This window comes from Anabrus simplex, chromosome 7 (assembly GCF_040414725.1).
Source record: "Anabrus simplex isolate iqAnaSimp1 chromosome 7, ASM4041472v1, whole genome shotgun sequence".
Lineage (NCBI taxonomy): Eukaryota > Metazoa > Arthropoda > Insecta > Orthoptera > Tettigoniidae > Anabrus > Anabrus simplex.
In genome coordinates, this window is record NC_090271.1 from 298601991 (window position 1) to 298620987 (window position 18997).

Below are 18997 nucleotides of genomic sequence, written 5' to 3' on the forward strand. Positions count from 1 at the left end.
CATATAGGTAGCATTATAGTACTAGTCCGCTTCTGTGGTGTAGTGGTTAATGTGTGCCACTCCCGGAGGCCCGGTTTCGATTCCCGGCTCTGCCATGAAGTTGAAAACAAATAGTACGAGGACTGGAACGGGATCTACTCAGCCTCGGGAGGTCAACTGAGTAGAAGGGTTTCGAATCCCATCTCAGCCATCCTCGAGTGGTTTTTCGTATTTTCCTACTTCTCCTCCAGACACCTAAGGCCACGGCCGTTTCCTTCCCTCTTCCTTGTCTATCCCTTCCGATCCTCCCATCCTCCAACAAGGCCCCTGTTGAGCATAACAGGTGAGGCCGCCTGGGCGAGGTAATGGCCCTCCTCACCAGTTTCATCACCATACTCAAAGTCTCACGTTCCAGGACACTGCCCCTGAAGTGGTAGAGGTGAAATCCCTCGCTGAGTCCGAGAGAAAACCAACCCTGAAGGATAAACTGATTAAGAAAGAAAGAAAGAAAGAAAGAAAGAAGGAAAGAAAGAAAGATCATAGTACTATAGGGCTATAATCTATCATTCCCAAAAAAATATATATTTATGGTTGGGACAACTGGCCTACCCACTTCCAGGGCCCATGATAGAGAATTAAATATCTTTGTGGAGGGAAAAAGTTAAACACGATAAAGATAAATATGACTTCATCTAGTTTTCACAAGTCGGGCTGAGTGGTTCAGACTGTTGAGGTGTTGGCCTTCTGACCCCAACTTGGCAGGTTCGATCCTGGTTCAGTCCGGTGGTAGTTGAAGGTGCTCAAATACGTCAGCCTCGTGTCGGTAGATTTACTGGCACGTAAAAGAACTCCTGCGGGACTAAATTCCTGCACATCGGCTTCTCCGAAAATCGTAGAAGTAGTTAGCGGGACGTGAAGCCAATAACATTAATTACATTTGCCTTTTAACAAGCTGAGCATAAGAAAAGTGTCCTCAAGAGTCGCTCAATACAGGAATGTCTTTGGGTGCTGTGACTTTTTTTTTGCTGTTTGCTTTACGTCACACCGTCACGTATAGGTCTTATGGCGACGATGGGACAGGAAAGGCCTAGAAATGGGAACAAAGCGGCCGTGGCCTTAGGTACAGCCTCAGCATTTGCCTGGTGTGAAAATGGGAAACCACGGAAAACCATCTTCAGGGCTGCCGGCTGTGGGGTTCAAAACCCACTATCTCCCGGATGCGAGCTCACAGCTGCGCGCTCCTAACCGCACGGCCAACTCGCGCGGTATTTTTACCCTTCGGTTTATTGACTTGGCTTGTATAACCTAAAACTTAGGCTAAGCTGGATAATATTTTAAACACATACATCACTATTTTCACCTGTGTGCAATTATGTTATTTATTTCATTAATATTATAATATTATTATATTATTATTATTATTATTATTATTATTATTATTATTATTATTATTATTATTATTATTATTATTATTGAGCATTGTTATCTTATAAGACCCCAACAGACAAGCACTGGTTTTGTGTAGAGTTATACATTTGTTAAATTCACGTTGTTTCCTTTCATGATGTACACGCCTATTCTTTGTTACATTATAGAGTATTTAGATATAGCCTAAATTTCTTTACCAATGAAGCTCTTCAATAAAGACATACATAACTGTCCCATGCCAAGATATATTGGTAGAATCAGAGCTGTCAAAATGGTTCATAACCCCTTTGATTTATTATCTTGACATGTATCACCCAAAACATAGGTTAGGTTTGGAGAATACTTTAATAATCAACATTATTTAATGCACTGTTTATTACTTTCATATTCCAAGATGTAATTGAAGCATTTAAATAAAGCATCATACATTAAAATTTAAAGTTTTACCACTAGAACAGCTGACATGGAAAAGTGATTTGAAAATTCAAACAAATTCATCTTACGTTAAAATCTTCAAAAAATAAACTGTAGACTTTTCCGATATATCACCAGCATTTCTCCGGCTCGCCAAAATCCATTTCTCCCTAGTTTTAGCGTCTTTGGAACATTTATAAACAATTTGTTTGGTATGGTATGCGATGTGCTATTGCACATCGGAACTCTACACCAGTTATAAGTTTTCTACTTCACTGTCTGCGCAGGATTCATTTTAAGTCTAAAATATACCACTCAGATTATTATCCAATGTATAGACCTCGAATTTAACCATACTAGACACTAACATAAAGTAGAAATACGCGAAGTGTATCCTGCTTCTCACAGCACACTATGTGTTATTTCGTCTGCTAATTTAGTCAACCTGTACGATGACGTCAGACCAATGAGATCGCGTACTTGCGTGATGTGACATTTTCGTAGATTTTTGTCACGTTTTGAGTTATTATTTGTACATTCTGACCACATTTCTGAATTCTGCATGAAATTTTGAATCAGATTAGCATATTTTTAATTAAAACCCCGGATCATGCATGTTCCCTATTATTGCAACATCGCATTATCAAAACCCCTGTATCATTTGTTTAATGAGCCCTGCTGTTACAAATATTTTATTAACTTCATCCACTTCATTTTCCGTCGATTAGATACATGAATTATTTTTCATTGTAAAACTGAATATGTATTTTAACTACAACCCTAGTATACTATGTAAAATAGGGTTCCAAACTGCTTTGGATATTCAATAATAATAATAATAATAATAATAATAATAATAATAATAATAATAATAATAATAATAATAATAATAATAATAATAATAATAATAATGATGATGATGATAATAATAATCATCATCATCATCATAATAATAATAATACAGTCCGCCTCTGTGGTGTAGTGGTTAGCGTGATTAGCTGCCACCCCCGGAGGTCCGGGTTCGATTCCCGGCTCTGCCACGAAAATTTGAAAAGTGGTACGAGGGCTGGAACGGGGTCCACTCAGCCTCGGGAGGTCAACTGAGTAGAGGTGGGTTCGATTCCCACCTCAGCCATCCTCGAAGTGGTTTTCCGTGGTTTCCCACTTCTCCTCCAGGCGAATGCCGTGATGGTACCTAACTTAAGGCCACGGCCGCTTCCTTCCCTCTTCCTTGCCTATCCCTTCCAATCTTCCCATCCCTCCACAAGGCCCCTGTTCAGCATAGCAGGTGAGGCCGCCTGGGCGAGGTACTGGTCATTCTCCCCAGTTGTATCCCCCGACCAAGAGTCTGAAGCTCCAGGACACTGCCCTTGAGGCGGTAGAGGTGGGATCCCTCGCTGAGTCCGAGGGAAAAGCCGAACCTGGAGGGTAAACAGATGATGATAATGATGATGATGATAATAATACAAATTGATTCCAGTGATATTTCACAACGTACTTTATCGCACAACATTTGTGCCTGAATCATGATTAGCATAAATGTAAAGTGATAAATGGATTACTCCTTGATTTTACATTATTTATTTTCGGTAACATCTACTTCAGAACGTCGGAAAAACGTATTTTTCTTCTCCTATAAAATTCATATTTTTTTACAAGTTGCTTTACGTCGCAACGAGACACATAGGTCTTATGGCGACGATGGGATAGGACAGGGCTTGGAATGGGAAAGAAGCGACCGCGGCTTTAATTAACGAAGAGCGCAATCATTTGCCTGGTGTGAAAATGGGAAACCACGCAAAACCATATTCAGGACTGCCGACACTGTGGTTAGAACCCACTATCTCCCGAATGCAAGTTCACAGCTGTGCGCCCCTAACCGCACGGCCAACTCGCTCGGTAAATTCACATTTTTTTTACTTACTCCCTTTCCCATGTCAATGCCTCAATTATCGGCCTGTTGCAATACTCTCTGCGGTTGGAAAAAGTTACTTTTTTTGCTACTTGCTTTACGTCGCTCCGACACAGATATGTCTTATGGCGACGATGGGATAGGAAAGGCCTAGGAATTGGAAGGAATCGGCCGTGGCCTTAATTAAGGTACAGCCCCGGGATTTGCCTGGTGTGAAAATGGGAAACCTCGGAAAACCATCTTCAGTTCTGCCGACAGTGGGGCTCGAATCCACTATCTCCCGATTACTGGATACTGGCCGCACTTAAGCGACCAAAAAGTTTTCAGAAAATATTAAATGAGAGAATATTTCAGCATGTTCAACATGTAAGTGAAATCCAACACGGCTTCATGCCTCGAAGATCCACAATCACAAAATTAATGGAATTCACTCGTACAGTTTCGAAGACTATCGATAATAGCAGCCAGGTTGATGTTATTTTATATGAATAGCTTGTATAACTTATTTTTTCAGTTCAGGAACCCGGAATATTTCCACTGTATTTCGCCGTGAGTTTTGTTCAGTGTCAGTGACTCGAGACTCAAGTGACTTAACACGGGACTTCGAATCAAAGTTTCTCTGTTTTAGAGATTCAAGTTTATCACTAAGGTCTTATTTGTCCGTCCTGAATAGCCATATATTCAGCATAAATGTTCAGTTTATCGTCACACAAACAGAATGATTTACTTCCCTTTCACGGTCCCCTTCGTCGTTTTTAAAATCTTTGAATTCAGACTACATATTATATAAGTAATAATAATAACAACGTAAACGTTTCCACCTTTTCAATACTAAAATATATTCACAAAATTATAAATTACACGGTACTAGTTTCGACCCATCTAGGGGTCATCATCAGCCGTATTGGAGCAAAGATCACTTTTGGTGAAATCCTAAGAAAATGTTATTTTAAAGAATAACAAGGGAAATGAGATGTTATGATGGTAATAGTTAATAATACAAGGAATATACATACTTCAGCCCCACATTAAGCCCTCTTCCTAAGCCATATATAATTTTATATATGTCATTTCAATACAAGAACTTACTGATTTCCATGATTACAATTTTTACAACACCCCATTTATACTTTATTCTTTGTTAAAAACCTCTTAGTATGTATATTCCTTGTATTATTAACTAATACCATAATAACATCTCATTTCACTTGTTATTCTTTAAAATAACATTTTCTTAGGATTTCACCAAAAGTGATCTTTGCTCCAATACGGCTGATGATGACCCCTAGATGGGTCGAAACTAGTACCGTGTAATTTATAATTTTGTGAATATATTTTAGTATTGAAAAGGTGGAAACGTTTACGTTGTTATTATTATTACTTATATATTATTCTCAGTTCAATACGGACCAAAAACATGAAATTCATAACCATTAATTCAGACTACATGTTACGAAATATTTCCATAATATTATGAAGTTCAGCCGCACTAACTGTTATACAACAGCCGCGCTGGCCTTCCGACCCCAACTTGGCAAGTTCGATCCTGGCTCAGACCGATGGTAATTGAAGGCGCTTAAATACGTCATCCTCTTGTCAGTAGATTTATTGGCACGTAAAATAACTCCTACGGGACTGAATTCCGGCACGAAAACCGTAAAGTTAGTTAGTTAGTTAACAACTATATAATTTCGTGTGGCTATTTGTAGCCGAGTGCAACCCTTGTAAGGCAGAACTTCCGATGAGGGTGGGCGGCATCTGCCATGTGTAGGTAACTGCGTGCTATTGTAGTGGAGGATAGTGTTATGTGTGGTGTGTGAGTTGTAGGGATGTTGGGGACATCACAAACACCCAGCCCCCGGGCCATTGGAATTAACCAATGAAGGTTAAAATCCCCGACCCGTCCGGGAATCGAACTCGGGACCCTCTGAATCGAAGGCGAGTACGCTGACCATTCAGCCAACGAGTCGGACATGTTCCACAACACTTGCCTTGCTTACTTCCAGCGCACTCGAGGTGGTTCCACATCTCACAAAACATACACTGTATCTTCTTCCTCCTTAGATCGCCGTTTCATATGGTACACTCTGGCATGTGTGCTTTCGATTTCTCCGGGTACACACAAAACTTAAAACTTTTTCCTACCCGGTAGGCTGAGTTTCCAATTCCGGTCGATATCGGCTCGAGACTTTCATCTCAAAAATCATGTGGTGTCAGGAAGGGCACCCGGCATTAAACCACCGGCCTCGATGGCTCCAGTGACCCAGAAAAAAGTGGGATAAGCTGATGAAAGGTTTAAGTATCACATTAGTAACTGTAAAGTCTTCCGTGAGACAATATTAAATAATGTGAGCCTCCCCTTATAACCATTTTGAACTGGCCCTGTGGCCTAGAATATTTGTGTCAAACGGCTTACGCCAGCATACCTTTTTAAAGTTACTGCAGACAGCGGGCCATCGTCTGGCCTTGTGTTGGTGGCGCATAACTGCGCATGCGCCGGCCTACTCCGAGGTAGACTTGCCTCTTGCTCGCTTGCCGACGCGAGACTCAGTTCGCTTTGATCAGCCATGTTGAGCTCGTGTGTATTTGTGTCCGGCGTCATGGAGTGGTGGAGTACCAGGAAACCACCGTAATTTCTATGTTAACGGGGATTTTCCCCAGGTGATCTAGTTGGAGACCTCCTGCCATTTCTTCTGATCATGTTTTTGGATTTAGTTTTCGTCTGGATACTTCCCAACGAGGTCTGGATGCCGGTCGTGTGACTGTATTCTTCGTCAACTATGGTCAGTTTTAAATTCCTCTCATTTCTTCATCACCAAAGGTATGTACCAGTGTTTGAATCATTTTAAACGTCGCCCAGAAGAGGATTTTGATATTTTCGAAGATTTCAGGAAAAATAATAATAATAATAATAATAAATATTTGGACTTCGTCGTTAAATTAATACCTATTTGCGTGTGTGGTATCGAAAATCTGAAAAACAGTTTCGGCAACTAATCACAGTAATGTGGAAGGTTCACAGTGAACTGAATTGGGATTTTTAGATTAAAATTTAACTGAGCTCCTTTTGGCACTTTAAATTGTAACCTTCTTTGTGAACCAAGGTACAGTCTCCAAGGTAGCGAGCTTTACCTTCTTCGGCTTTCTGTTTGCTTTCCTGTGTTTTGTTTTCTAATTCGTTTGGTATGTTTTCTTCTCCCCTCCCCCTTCTGGGGTTTTGGGTGAATTAAAAATTTTCTCTTGCCTGTTTTTCCTCCTTGTTTTTGGAGGCGTTGTTTTGTTTGGGGGTTACCTTGGCAACGTTTTTGTGTGGATATTGTTATCGGGTTTAAAGTTGTCTGGCGTATTGAGCCTGTGTGGATCTTGAATTATATATTTCTGGGTTGAGTGTATCGTTTACTGTTTTATAAGTTAATTAATTAATTTTGTCCTCCCTTTAATATTGTGTTACCATTTCCTTGCCCCGCGTGAGGAGGTATTTTTACGTAAAACTCTGTTTGTCTTGGAAACTGTCCTTGGTGGAAACTGAACGTTTTCAAATTTGGTAATTATGAGAAGCGACCGCGTTGAAGATCCATTTTATTGAAAACTTGTTAACTGAGTTTTTATTAATTAACTATCCGTGATCGATCACATTTAATTTCAAGGTAGTATTTATGTAAGAAAGTCCATTGGTTTTCCGTTGTTTTCTGATCACATTTTATTAGGTACGGAGGTCATCCTTTTCCTTTCTTTGTTGTTTTCATAAAGTTCTCAATTTATTATCTGTTAAAGAGTATTTATTTTCCATTAATTGTTAATTAGTAATGAATTAATTTTCTTTTAAACCATACCTGGGTATATTCTGATTTATTTTATTTATTGTTAATTACCTTTTCCACTTTTCAATTTTACGTTGACTTTATTTACATTTTGGCTTTACGTCTTTAAATAAACATAGGTTTTATCAACTTAATGACTTGGTTTGTTACCTACTATTTGCCCTTCCATTAAATTTGTTCAACTTAATTGAAGTGTTGGTTTTCATTCGCCACGTTCGGTGGAGCACTGCCACCGATCTTCTTGTGCATTAACTTCCACGGCCTTAAGTCGTCTTCCTCCGCTGCTTCCGGTAAGTTATTTCTATGGTTTCTAGTTTTTTTATTGTGCTTGAACATTTGTTGTTGCTCTTCTTGTGCCCATCATCCTCCCTCGTGTTCGCTATAACTCCCATTTTGGGGCGGACACGCTAGCAACCTTCTCACCAGGGTCTCTATCTATCTCTCTCTCTCTCTCTCTCTCTCTCTTCCTCTCTCTCTCTCTCTCTCTTCCTCTCTCTCTCTGTCCTTTTTCCTCTCTCTTCTTCTCTCACCTTGGTGGGTAAGGTTATTCACCTCATCATCCCTAGGTGGTACCGGGGTCCTAGAGGGTGGTGAGCGGTGAGAGTGGTATCAGAGCGGTGGTTGTTTGTTGTTCCACTGTTGTTCTGAACCCGATTTGAGAGGTAGCAGACCTGTTGTTGTTATTGTTGTTGTTGTTGCTCTGATACCTAAGCTCTGTTGTTTCTGCCTTCTGCTGCCTAACTTTCCTCCCCTCCTACCCTTGCTTGGTGCAGTGCTGTGGCGAATGTTGGCGGATGGAAATCAAAAACTAAAAAACTAAAAGTGTTATTGTCAATAACTATTGTAAAAGGGAGTGCAAGGATCTTGTGTAATTTTTTTGATTGTTTTGTTCCATGTTTGCTACCATGGCGCGTGCCGTTACGAACCCCTCTTTCCTGCGTCGTGCCGAATTGGAGTACGAGTTATCCATTCGTGGCCTTGAACCTGCCCGTACTGTTGCTGAGTGCGCTGCCTTGCTATCAGCCAACTCCCAGGTCCCCATTAATGTATTTTCTATTGACAGGAGTCGAGTGGGTGAGTACCTTAACCTAATCTGTGACAATCTTAACGAAATTAATATTATTCGTGAAGAGTTTATTGAATTGCCTCCGTCCAAGGCCCAAGTAAACCGGCTGAGGGCCAGAGCTGACCACTACTCGGGCCGAATTCAGGATATATTATCCATTAAACCTGATTTTGTTTTTTTGTCGGAATGTGCTAGATTGTTAACGGTGGTTTCTGGCATCACCTCTGATTTAGATTTGCTGTTAATTAACAGAGATATGGAGAATTGTTCTATTGCGACTGCACTTAACCCTTCTGTACCTACCCTGAGTGTCCCTTCCCACCAAATTGCGTCCTCGACCCATGCCCAAGGTCCGTGTTGTGTGACTGCTCCTTTACTGGAAACCTTAGTCTCTAAACTAAATTCGGCGTCATCGCCTAGCTGTTTAAAGGAAGTTTTTCGCGGAGTGAAGTCCTTTTCTGTAAATTCTATCGATGAGTGTATTCGATTCCTGCGGTTTCTGGTGGAGTTGACTGAGACTGGTAATGTGTACTCAGTCGATGATTTGGGGATTTTCCGCGCCCTCTTCCCTCATTGTGAAGGGATTCTAAAGAGAGAAATTTCTGAAGCTATCTCTAAAAATTTATCGATTAGCACCTTTCATGAACTTGTCCTTTCCAAATTTATTCCCTCTCTTGCTCTCCAAAGTCTTGTGCCCCAACACTGTTTCCGGACCCAGTTCCTGCATGAGAACTTACTAACTTATGTGCTGGATCTGCGATTCTTTTGCAAGGTTTTTAGAATTTCTGTGCCAGAAAGTGAAATGGTCTCTAGAATTTTAAAAGGAATATCTCCTGCGTACCGCTCCTATCTTTCCTTAACCCGTTGCCCTACTACCTTTCAAGAATTGGAAGAGGCCTGTTCCTTCGCTGAAGATGTCAAACATGGGGATGCCTCCAGACCTGTGAATTTCCCTCCCCCTACTACTACAAATTGTCCCGTCCTTCCGTCAACACCTAAAGTAGTGAATGCCCGTAAATGTTACAACTGTGGGTCCCGAAGTCATCTAAGGAATTCCTGCCCTGACGTTAGACGTGGTCCAGGCGCTTGCTATTCCTGTGGCTCTAGACAGCATGTTAAAAGAAATTGCCCCTTGGTAGACAGAAATGGTACTCAATGACTAGAAAGGGAAAGGGCAAAGTCTGCCAATTCTAAGTTTGTAAACCCTGAATCTCGTAAGAAACCGGTGTGTCCCCCAAGGTGCAATAGTATTTCCGCTCATGCCCCCTCCTCTGGCACGTGCACATTTGTCGAGGTCAACAACGAACCCGTAGATGCCCTTCTTGATACTGGAAGCGTAGTATGCTTGATGAATTATGCCTGGTATTGTCAAAAGAAATCCTCGTGTAAACTTCCGGAAATAAAACCCACTAATCTAAGATGTGTTTCGGCTAATTGTCAGTTTTTAAATATTTTGGGTACTGTGAAGGTCAAGTTGAGGATTGGGAATTTCACTTGGAAGATCAAGTGCTTGGTGACATCCAATTTATCATGTAACATTATTCTGGGTACCAATTTTCTATCTTGGGCCGGTGTCGTTTTGGATCCTCAGTGTCGAAATTTCTTTTTTAAATTTTCTCCTGACCTGAAATTTGAATTGATTAACGTTCCCTTGAAAATGCCTAAAGTTTTGTGTGCGGGTTACCCTGAGTCAGATGAGTCTAGTGACATCGATCGGCTTGACCTGAATCATTTAGGAGATGTCGAAGCACGGCAAGTTCGTGATCTTTGCAAGGAATTTCCCGATGTGTTCACTAGCAAGTTAGGCTTGACCGACGTACTCGAGTATGACATTGAGTTGTCTGACCTGCAGCCTGTTCGATCCCCTCCTTATCGCCTTTCCCCACCCCGTATGTTGGAACTAAAGAAAATCATTGAGCAAATGGAAAGAGACGGAGTGATCAGACCTTCGACTTCCCCGTATGCGTCCCCTGTGTTTTTGGTACCCAAACCTTCTGGTGGTTATCGTGCTGTGATTGACTATAGGGCCCTAAATAGTAAGATTGTACTCCAATCTATTCCTCTACCCGACCTTCATACTTGTTTTGGATGGTTCTCAGGTGCGAAATTTTTCACTGTCCTGGATTTGAACCAGGCTTATTACCAAGTGCCTTTATCGAAGAGATCAATTCCCCTCACTGCCTTCATCACCGGCTGGAACTTGTATGAGTTCCTCAGACTTCCGTTCGGGCTCAGTTGTGGAGCAGCTGTGTTGTCGAGGTTGTTAAATTCCATTCTCTCTGACATTAAGTTCAGCTATGTCTTTAATTACCTGGAAGATTTATTAATTTATTCGAATACCTTCGAGGAACATATGGTGCACGTTAGGGAAGTATTGCTACGGTTAAGGAAAGCCGGCCTTACAGTGAAGTTATCAAAGGTAGCTTTCGCCAGACCCAGCATGTCTTTCTTGGGACATGTAGTTTCTTCTGAAGGTGTTTCCATAGATCATTCCAGAACTCAAGCCATTAGGGATTTTCCACCTCCCAAAGACGTCAAGGGCGTTGCTCGATTCATTGGTATGGTCAATTTCTTTAGAAAATTCATCCCTAATTTTGCTGAAGTGGCTGCCCCGTTGAACGACCTTAGGAGAAAGAATGTAAAATTTACTCGGGGTAAAGCCCAGGAGGAAGCTTTCAATTCATTGAAGGTCGCACTGATTAATGCACCTTTGTTAGCTATTCCTGATTTTGAGAAACGTTTCATTGTCCAAACTGATGCCTCCGGGCGTGCTATTGCTGGCGTTCTGTTACAAGAACATGAAGATGGGCGTAGGCCCGTGGCCTACGTATCCAGGGTCCTCAATGATCTGGAGTCTAAGTACTCCATTTATGAACTAGAGTGTCTAGCTGTGCTGTTTGCACTGGAAAAATTTCGATCTTTCATTGAACACGTCAACTTTGATCTGGAAACCGATAATCAGGCTCTTTCTTGGGTGTTGAACCGACCAAAAAGGACCGGTAGGATAACTAGATGGGCATTACGGATCTCATCCTTTAATTTCAATGTTCGCCACATTCGTGGGTCTGAGAACGTCATTGCCGATGGCTTGAGCAAGATGTTTGAAGGTAATCCTTGTGCGGAAGCCAACCCGTGTGTCGATGAGCTTGCTGTCAATACGGTTGGAGTTAGTGCCATCCTCACCGATTCCCCATTGCTGTACCAAGAAATTGGAGATCATCAAAAACTGATCCGGATCTGAAAAGGATCATTGATACAATCAGTAGCGGGATCGAAGTAAAACCTTACTCCTTATCTAAGGGTGTTCTCTGTTGTAAGGGTCGCAAGGACCATAATTCCAAAATTGTCGTTCCTAAAGTTCTGGTACCTGTCATTTTCAAGTATTACCACTGTTCACCCCTTGGCGGTCATCTAGGAAATTTCAAAACTCGTTTGAAAATCAGGCAATTCTTTGTTTGGAAGAAAATGGATAGTGATATCAGGAACATGGTCAAATCTTGTAAATCTTGCGCCATCAGCAAACCTAATTTGAATAACCGGGTGGGATTATTGTCTTCATCACAAGCTTCGCGCCCCATGGAACGACTGTTCATAGATTTCGTAGGACCCCTCCCCCGATCTTCCTTGGGAAACACCCACATTTTTGTCTGTATAGATGCCTTCTCCCGGTTCTGTTGGATCTTTCCCACCAGGTCAACTAATTCACGTACCTCTATCTCCTGTCTAAATTCCATCTTTGCATCCTTTGGCCCACCTAAGTTCTTGGTATCTGACAACGCTAGTTCTTTCACCAGTAACTCCTTCAAAAGGTATCTGTTTGAGTTGGGCATTTCCCATGTCACCACTATTCCTTACTACCCAAATCCTTCTTATGCAGAGAGGTTGAATCGGAACTTAAAATCTGCGTTGATAGCGTATCATCATGACAACCAGTCCAAATGGGACTCCTGTCTGCATTGGTTGGCCCATGCTTTTAATTCCGCTACTCATGAGTCCCATGGTAAGACGCCTATGTCTTTAATGTTTGGCTATACTCCGTACTCCCCTATGTCTAACCTGCTATGTATTGAGGATCTTCTCCCAGACCTATCTAGGCCTAATGATGTTCAAAAGATCTGGAACGAAGCAAAAAGGAATCTAGCTGTGTCATACGAAAAGGTCAAAAGGCAGTACGATAAAGGTAGGAAACCGTCAAAATTCAATGTCGGTGATCTCGTGTATGTTAAGTGCTACCCAATGAGTAAGGCCGTGAAAAAGTTTTCGGCAAAACTTGCCCCTAGGTACCAAGGCCCGTGCACTGTGTTGGAGTTCTTGTCTCCCGTTTCAATTTTGGTAAGTGACCCTGTAGCAAAACGTATTAGGCGCGTTCATGTTTCTCAAATTAAACCCGGTTGATCTGGCAAATTGTACCGCATCTTACGCTGGATGGATGCACCTTTGGTAACTGACCTGTATCGTTAGGGAATTTAGCACGCATACTGTGGGATGGCGAACGAGTCAATCTGGTCCTTTCTGTGCCTCGTGTTGGTGACTCTAATTTGGTACTTCTTGTATGTTACTGTTTCTAGGTGTGGATCCTCGTAGTTAGAAATTGTCTTTCCTTAATTGTCTCGTGATGGTGGTATTAAAACCTTGGAATAGATATCCTCGTTATCTAACCTTATGCTTATGTGGTGCGCTACCGAAGTTCCATTGGGGAAATCTAATGACATTTAACTTAAATTGTGCTTTGTTGTCCCTCTGTTTTCTCTAGGCTTTTAGTATGTAATTTCAAAGACTTGTTTCTTCTGTGGCTCCGCATCGGATTCCTTCCGCTGAACCTTTCGATCATCTTGTGACTTAATCATTGCTGAGCTATGGTGTGCTTGGGATGGAATGTAAGGGAGTGTGTGTGGTGCCTGAGCGTTTACCATTTTGTCATCCTTTCATTGTGTGCGTGTGTCTGAAGATGTGTGGTGCTTTGTCATGATTTGGTTGCTATTTGTGCCATTTTAGTATTGTACGATTTCTGATTGTGCTGTGTTTCGATCTATCGGTGTCGGAAAGGTTCCCTGCTTGCCTTCTGCATGGAGTGCGTGTCTTAAAGGCGTTTCTTTTCCGGACACTGATGGTTGTATTCATCCATGATTGAGTGATCTGACACTCCTCCTTTGGGCACTCTTCGCGGCTGTTCTAAAAGTGGTATTCTATGCGTGAACCCTCTATATTATTTTTCCTGTAATGGGTTTTTGGGCTGAATTTATCTTCCTAACCTTTGATTTTGGGGGTCGTTTTGGGGTTACGTAGAAAATCTGTCTCCGATTTTTCCTGTGGGCGTTCGGTTGGTGCACTCCTGCCAGCATTATGGTTGTATCTTCTGTGTTGTAACTTGGTAATGTTGTTGTGAGTTGATAGGATTCTTTTGAAATGTGGACCGTTAGTAACGTAGTGTAATTTTCCTTATCTACCGGTTGGCGTGTGGAGTTTTCGGTGGTACGGTCGGATTTCCTTCCTGAGGATATTTCTCCTTTTGTGCTTCTGTGGGATGGACCTAGTCCTTAATCTGTACCGGGTTTGCTGTTGTAATTTCTGCCTTGTATTGTGCTGTTGGGTTGTGGTCTGTGAGCACGCGTTGAGGATAGCTATCCTTTATCTCTCTATGAATAACCCGCGTTGCTACCTTGTCATTATTTAGGTAATCGTGTTTTGGATTACGTTGTTTGGCTGTCAAGACACCTTGGTTGGGATGTGATTTGTCCTTTAATTTACCTCTGTGTCACGGTAGATTTGGCTGTTGGTTTGGTATCCCTTACTCGGTGGAAGTACACCTTCGGGTGGGCAATTCTTAGTTATCTGTTGGCTCTGGGATTTTCGACTTGTTCTTCCTCACGCAGAATTAGGTTTGTGGTTACTATTCTGTACCACGTTGCCCCGTGCATTTATTTTTGGTAGTTGTACCTTGATGTGGCCGTTATGGATGACTGACTGATCGCGATTTTTCCATCTGGTAACCTATAGGAGTCTCCTGATTGCTCATCGATGCTACTGTTGCCTGTCTTACCTCTCTGTAACTCGTGTGGTTTCTGCGTCCCTTCTCTCTGATGGTTTTCCGTTGGTCTGTTCAAAAATTAGTTTTCTATACTTGAGTCCTTACCTGTGTTTTGTTGGTGAACTAGGATAAGTTGCCGATCCCAGTGTGGTTTGTATTTTGCTCAACCCCTCGTTCTTGACCCTTGGACCGATTGACGAGTTCGCCACTCTGTGGTTGTGTGTGTGTCACTCCAATATCTAAAAGTGTAATTTGATAGGTCATTCATGTGTCCTCTTAGTTTAACTCCTGCTATTCTAAACCATATGTTCCAAGGACGTCTATTCTTTGGAGTGGTCCTGTACCTTTACTTATATATTTTTCTTGTGGGTGATTTGTGCTTGAGTAATATTACTGCTTTCCCTTCCGTTATGTTCATGATCCTTCGGGATATCTGTCTTAGTCCTAGTTGGTATTATGTGTTGGATTGTACCCTATGTTTCTATGTGTTCTTGTTAATTGTTTCTCTACGTGTGATGGCTAAGTGTCCTTCGTGGCAGAGTAACATAGTATATTTTATGTAGTTTCCCTTTGATTTCTTAATTGTCGTTGAATGGACCCTTCTTTTCCTTCAGTGCTATATCGGACCAAGTGGAAAGCTCTGGGCTTCAGCTAGTTGGTTGGTAACTTGCTTAATGTAAAGTTAATTGGCGGATCTATGGATCCTGTAACTGAACACTCACCTACTTTAAATTTCCTGGTTTGCTTTTTTTTTCCTCCCTCTTTTTTTGGTTTTGCCCCCATTCGGGTTTTCCGGTGCGTTTCTTTCCCCTGTTGTCACCTTTTTGCAACACGAGATCATGCATTTCCTTAATATCAAAGGAGACTTGTAAAGGTATTCGTGCATTAAAAATTAATTTACCACCGTGCTTGAGAAAATAACCTGGATGCGTGGACTTATAATCATGTGGTATTCGTTTAATTTTGGTCAGTATATCTGTGATTAGTGTGAGAGTTGCCAAACCTCAAGGTGAACTGCGTCATGTGTCATAAATTATATCATTGTGTGATGCATTGAAACTATGTGTATTGGGTGAACCTGAATATTTGGTGAACTCTGGTCATTGTGCTCTCTATTTGATGACAAACATTACTCTGGTGATTTTCCGAGTGCTCGGTGAACGTTTCTGGACACTGATGTTGATCGCACCCCGCCAATTATTTCTAAAAACTATGTGATATGGAACTGTGTCTTGAACTATTAACCTGGTCATGTGAACTCCTAAACTAAAATTAGTTAATCTTGGTGGTCGTTTTCTGTTGGACAACTTCGCCCAAATTTAGTGTATGTGTGACCACCGCATCATTGATGGCATATGCATGAGATTTTGTCATCGTTTCGGGGCGGGAGGGCTGAGACAATATTAAATAATGTGAGCCTCCCCTTATAACCATTTTGAACTGGCCCTGTGGCCTAGAATATTTGTGTCAAACGGCTTACGCCAGCATACCTTTCTAAAGTTACTGTAGACAGCGGGCCATCGCCTGGCCTTGTGTTGGTGGCGCATAACTGCGCATGCGCCGGCCTACTGCGAGGTAGACTTGCCTCTTGCTCGCTTGCCGACGCGAGACTCAGTTCGCTTTGATCAGCCATGTTGAGCTCGTGTGTATTTGTGTCCGGCGTCATGGAGTGGTGGAGTACCAGGAAACCACCGTAATTTCTATGTTAACGGGGATTTTCCCCCGGTGATCTAGTTGGAGACCTCCTGCCATTTCTTCTGATCATGTTTTTGGATTTAGTTTTCGTCTGGATACTTCCCAACGAGGTCTAGATGCCGGTCGTGTGACTGTATTCTTCGTCAACTATGGTCAGTTTTAAATTCCTCTCATTTCTTCATCACCAAAGGTATGTACCAGTGTTTGAATCATTTTAAACGTCGCCCAGAAGAGGATTTTGATATTTTCGAAGATTTCAGGAAAAATAATAATAATAAATATTTGGACTTCGTCGTTAAATTAATACCTATTTGCGTGTGTGGTATCGAAAATCTGAAAAACAGTTTCGGCAACTAATCACAGTAATGTGGACGGTTCACAGTGAACTGAATTGGGATTTTTAGATTAAAATTTAACTGAGCTCCTTTTGGCACTTTAAATTGTAACCTTCTTTGTGAACCAAGGTACAGTCTCCAAGGTAGCGAGCTTTACCTTCTTCGGCTTTCTGTTTGCTTTCCTGTGTTTTGTTTTCTAATTCGTTTGGTATGTTTTCTTCTCCCCTCCCCCTTCTGGGGTTTTGGGTGAATTAAAAATTTTCTCTTGCCTGTTTTTCCTCCTTGTTTTTGGAGGCGTTGTTTTGTTTGGGGGTTACCTTGGCAACGTTTTTGTGTGGGTATTGTTGTCGGGTTTAAAGTTGTCTGGCGTATTGAGCCTGTGTGGATCTTGAATTATATATTTCTGGGTTGAGTGTATCGTTTACTGTTTTATAAGTTAATTAATTAATTTTGTCCTCCCTTTAATATTGTGTTACCATTTCCTTGCCCCGCGTGAGGAGGTATTTTTACGTAAAATTCTGTTTGTCTTGGAAACTGTCCTTGGTGGAAACTGAACGTTTTCAAATTTGGTAATTATGAGAAGCGACCGCGTTGAAGATCCATTTTATTGAAAACTTGTTAACTGAGTTTTTATTAATTAACTATCCGTGATCGATCACATTTAATTTCAAGGTAGTATTTATGTAAGAAAGTCCATTGGTTTTCCGTTGTTTTCTGATCACATTTTATTAGGTACGGAGGTCATCCTTTTCCTTTCTTTGTTGTTTTCATAAAGTTCTCAATTTATTATCTGTTAAAGAGTATTTATTTTCCATTAATTGTTAATTAGTAATGAATTAATTTTCTTTTAAACCATACCTGGGTATATTCTGATTTATTTTATTTATTGTTAATTACCTTTTCCACTTTTCAATTTTACGTTGACTTTATTTACATTTTGGCTTTACGTCTTAAAATAAACATAGGTTTTATCAACTTAATGACTTGGTTTGTTACCTACTATTTGCCCTTCCATTAAATTTGTTCAACTTAATTGAAGTGTTGGTTTTCATTCGCCACGTTCGGTGGAGCACTGCCACCGATCTTCTTGTGCATTAACTTCCACGGCCTTAAGTCGTCTTCCTCCGCTGCTTCCGGTAAGTTATTTCTATGGTTTCTAGTTTTTTTTATTGTGCTTGAACATTTGTTGTTGCTCTTCTTGTGCCCATCATCCTCCCTCGTGTTCGCTATAACTCCCATTTTGGGGCGGACACGCTAGCAACCTTCTCACCAGGGTCTCTATCTCTCTCTCTCTCTCTCTCTCTCTCTCTCTTTTCCTCTCTCTCTCTGTCCTTTTTCCTCTCTCTTCTTCTCTCACCCTGGTGGGTAAGGTTATTCACCTCATCATCCCTAGGTGGTACCGGGGTCCTAGAGGGTGGTGAGCGGTAAGATCCGTAATTTCCGATGAAGCAGAACTTTTATCCCATAGAATTTAATTGAAGCACGGGTTATTAAACACACTCAGCACATTGAAAGCGTAAATGGAAATCATTGCACCACATCAAATCAGGTTGATTCCACTATTACACTTAGAATTACACAAATTTCCCATAGCACCCCCCTCCCATATGCCTTGCTAACTCCGTAGCCTTCTAAACTCTTATTGCAAACACAACACTATCAGATCCATATTAGGATATTAGGCGACCACGGTTCACTAGCTGAGTCTGGCATTGTTTCCATTTTCTTGTGCGCCAGGCTCCCCAATTTTATCTTCCCTATCCGACCTCCATTGGTCAACTCTTGCTCCTTTTAAACCCTGACAGCATCAGATTTTTTAGACCTTGGCTGTCTTTGATTTTCTCGTCATTTTTGGCCCCTACCTATATTTTGCCGATACCTTCATTCTTTGACGATATGTCCGACCTCCTTCATTTTCCCTCTGATTAAGGTTAAAGAAAGGCTGGATAACTAGTTGTACTCCTCCTTAAAATATTTACCACCACCACCACCGCCAGGAAATAGGTGACGCTACTGCAAAGCTCCCCAAACAGTCTGATGAGCTAGTCTCGTGACGTCATTAGACTGCAAAGGGGTAACAGGTAGTCTACATAAAAGACAGCTACATGTTTTATAGCAATATTCTTCTTTCTTTCTTTCTTTCTTTCTTTCTTTGTTTTTTTTCTCCCGTTCTTAATTGATTTACCCTCCAGGTTCCGTTATTCCTTCATACTCAGCGAGAAGGAGGACCATTACCTCGACCAGGCGGCCTCACCTGCTATGCTGGGAGGGGGTGCGAAGATCGCAAGGGATAGACAAGGAAGAGGGAAGGAAGGAAGC